The sequence below is a fragment of the Tenrec ecaudatus genome, chromosome 11 (assembly GCF_050624435.1).
Source record: "Tenrec ecaudatus isolate mTenEca1 chromosome 11, mTenEca1.hap1, whole genome shotgun sequence".
NCBI classification, from domain to species: Eukaryota; Metazoa; Chordata; class Mammalia; order Afrosoricida; family Tenrecidae; genus Tenrec; species Tenrec ecaudatus.
Genome location: NC_134540.1, coordinates 111,367,176 through 111,371,160, shown reverse-complemented (window position 1 = coordinate 111,371,160; position 3,985 = coordinate 111,367,176). Strand labels below are relative to the sequence as shown.

At 40.4% G+C, this 3,985-nt stretch overlaps 1 pseudogene; it reads right to left on the bottom strand.

Moving 5' to 3' along the window:
- Positions 1-3,162: 3,162 nt before the first annotated feature.
- On the bottom strand, positions 3,163-3,597 carry LOC142460869 (signal recognition particle 19 kDa protein pseudogene; annotated as a pseudogene).
- Positions 3,598-3,985: the final 388 nt, after the last annotated feature.

Below are 3,985 nucleotides of genomic sequence, written 5' to 3'. Positions count from 1 at the left end.
AGTGCCATCCTTGTATCAACCTGTGTCTATAGGGGAAGCTGTGTCTCTATTGAGCAAATGATTCCAACAAAGTCAGACCTTTCTCCCCTTTAAAGATAAGGGGGAAGCCTTCTAACTTTCTATATAGCATTAAAAAGTCATACATATCTGTGTTAGTCCAGGTAGACTAGAGAAACAAATCCAGGGAGACACATATGTGTAACAGAAAGAGCTTTATATAAAGAGTAATTGTACATTAAGAAAACATTCCAGCCTTGACTACATCAAGTCCATAAGTCCTATATTAGACCAGATGTTCAATACCAATCTATAAAATCCTCTTCAGACTCATGAAATGCATGCAATGACACTGAATACAGAAAGATCACAGGCCAGTGGGTGGAAGCTCTTGTGGATCCAGCAGTGGTATAAGCAGCTCAGCACTGGCAGGGGTCTGCACTCCATCTCAGGACACTAGAGTAACTCCATGTGTCCTGTCAGCTGCAAAGTCTCCCAGGGAGTGAGCCTGTCTCCTGCCTCCAGAGAGCTATTTATCTCTGTGGTGCCTCCAAATGAGGTCATCAAGCTGTGACCTGATTGACAGGCTAAACTCCACCCCTTCCCTTATAAGTCTCAAATTGACAACAGATTATGTAACTACCACAATATCAAGTGCTTTAGATCAATTTATAACCGAGCAAGTGTGAGAGCTTTCCAAACCATAAAGGCCCACATAAACATCAGGTACAAATATTACGATAATTTAGCTATATATGGCAGTCAAAATATCAAACAATATATTTCATTTGGATAAATTTCCTGAAAGAGACATTGTTACAATGTTAAAAAGCGAAGATGTCCATTTAAGGACTAAGGTGCACCTGACCCAAATCATGATATTTTCAATCACTTAATGTACATGCAAAATCTGGACAATGAAAAAGGAAGACTGAAAAAGAACTGGTGCATTTCAGTTACGGCCTTGGCAAAGAATATAGAATATGTATACTATGGACTGTCAGAAGAATGAACAAATCTGTATTAAAAGAAATACAGCCAGAATGCTCCTCAGAAGTCTCAAGAATTTTGAATATATAGATATATCTCATCAGAAGGACCAGGCTTTAGAAAGGGACAACATGCTGGGCAAAGTAAGGCGCAGTGAAAAAGAAGAAAAAACTAAATAAGACGAATCAACACAGCAGCTGCAACGATGGGCTCAAATATAGCGATGGATGTGATGATGGTAAAGGGTCAGGTAGTATTTCATTCTGTTGTTCATGGGGTGCCTACGGATTAGAACTGATTTCAGGACACCTAATAACAACCGCTCTGACTGAAAAAGAAGCACAATAATCAGGTTAGCAGGGTGGTGAGTCTCACCCTGGATGCTAGCTGTCATTTGAGCCCTACAGCTAACGTAGAACGGACACCTCAGTGGTCTAATGTTCTTCATCTTCCCATCAATTCTCTCAAAGACCAATGCATCTACTGAAAGTAGCATTTGGTGTCCTAGAAACTTTGTCAGACAACAGTTAAGCCTTGTGCTGTTAACCTAAAAATTTATTTATAGTTCTATCCTACTCAAGAGTTCACAGGAGAGGTAGATAGTAATCCAGTAGAGTTCAGTTTGTTGTTCTGGTATCTTGCCACTCTGCTATATTTTTCTATCCCTTCCAGCACTCCTCTTGTGGAGCTTTTTGGGTTTTCAGTATATAAAATCATATCATCTGTGAATAACGATAGTTTCACCTCTTCTTTCCCCACATGAATGATTTTAATATCATTAATTTGCCTTATGGTGTTAACTAGGACTTCCAGTACAATGTTGAATACAAGATGGGTCAAGGAGCATCCTTGTCTGGTCCCCTTTTTCAGTGGGAATGTTTTCGTCGTTTCTCCATTGACTACTATGTTTTCTGGTGGTTTTTTAAAATATGGCTTGTATTATTTTGAGGAATTTTCCTTCCATTCCTATCTTCTTGAGTGTCTTAAACAGAAATGGATGTTGGATATTGTTGAATGTTTTCTCTGCATCTATCGATATCATCATGTGGTTTTTATCCCTTTTCTTGTCAATGTCACAAATCATGTTGATGGACTTTTGGATGTTGAGCCATCCCTGCATCTCTTGAGTGAATTCCACTTGGTCATGATGACACAACGTCACCTCACTGACCCTCAACGCTAGTCCCCTCACTGACCCGCAACCCTCTGGGGGACAGCACTGGAAACACTGTGTGGGAAGTGTTCATAGTCTGCTCCCCCAGCCCAGCAGGGAAAAATGCAAATGGAATGCAACAGGGCAGCAAGGGGAGCAAAATAACCAAGTCCCCAAAGAATCCTGAAAATCGACTCCTGACTTGGAACACAGGGCTTGGCACTTCAACAGACCTAATTGGAAAACATTCATAAGGGTCAGTAGACAGACCTGGAACTATTGGTAGGGTTTTTTGTTTGTTTGTTTGTTTTGCTGATTTCTTTGTTTCTTTTCTTTCACTCTTTGTCTATATAAGATATGTAGGATAAAAAATCCCCAGGAGCAAACAACAGGACTGATGGTTCTGGGGTGACGTAGAAGAGGAGGGGCTGGGGAAGTGGAGAAGGGAGCCAAAAAAAACAGGAACAAGGGTAAAATGAGAAATCTAAAATTGATGGCCAGGAGGGAGGAGAATGCCTGGTGGGGTTTGATCAAGTATCTGAGAGGAATACATTGAGAGCTGAATGGAGTATGATAGTGGGACAGGAGGTAGGTTAAGAGAAATAGAGGAAATAACTAGGAGGCAAAAACTATTTTTTTAAATCATGTTAAACTTTATTTCATTAACTTAAAAGATGAACAAATTATATGGTTCAAATGTTATTAAATTTATCTCAAACATGTTTGCACAGAAGATAAACAGGATTTCAGGTAACTTAGGGTACAGTTCATTGTTTCATTTAAAAATATTCTTCTTTCATCCACAAAATGCACTGAAGGGCAATTTTTTTATATTGTTTAAAAGCAAGATGAAAATGTTCATGAGTATTTATTTCATTGTCAAATTGGATGCAGTAGCTGGGAGACACAAAAAGTCACAGTTCCTCCCAGATGCAAAGTTTCTTGGCATCCCTCAGGTAGACAATGGAGGCCTCCATCCATGTGTCTTACTGGAGTCCCACAGACTTGATTCTCGTCCCAGATCATTTATTCTTCTTGCCTTTTCTTTTTTTACTTCCTTCTCCTTGCTGAAGACTCTGGTCAGTTCCACCTGTTTTTTGTGTCCTTGTTTTTAGCTTAGGTATCATTTCGGCTGCATACAACATTACCGCCTTACGTGATGGAAACTGTACCAAACAGAGGCTGCCGTCTTCTTGTTTCAGCTGGACTCAGACTCTGCCCCTGTACTGAGCATCACGATTCCACTCTTGAGAGTACATTTTATTTTTCTCAAGAGATACATTAAGTCCAACTGCTAAGCATACATCTTGAATCTCTGAAGCTGTAGGATTTTCAACAGCCTTGTTGACGGGGATGCAGCGCCCCTCCGCGATGGTCTTCTTGTTGTTCAGATAAGCAGGGTAGATGCAGATGAACCTGTCCTGGTCAGCAGGGAACCACGGGCCGGTGCTGGCCATTTACACGCAGGGCGACCACACCGCCGGCCAGCTTGCAACTCGTAAAGAGAATGCAAAAGCTATTTATAGAAGTATAAGTATAGGTGTGTTTATATGCAAATATATTAATTTATAATGATAGGGATACAGGTCAATGTACATATATTTACATGTTAAGTATTAAGATAGTAGGCAGATTTTGGGCCTCTAATCAAGGCCTCCCTAAACACAAGAAGACTTTGTTCTAATAACCTGGCATTCTTTGAGACTGACCTTCCCGAAATGATGGCTCAAGACAAAATGGGTGCATAAGCAAATGTGGTGAAGAAAGTGGATGGTGTCCAGCTCTCAAAAGATGTAGTGCCTGGGATCTTAAAGGCTTGAAATTAAACAAATGGCCATCTAGCAC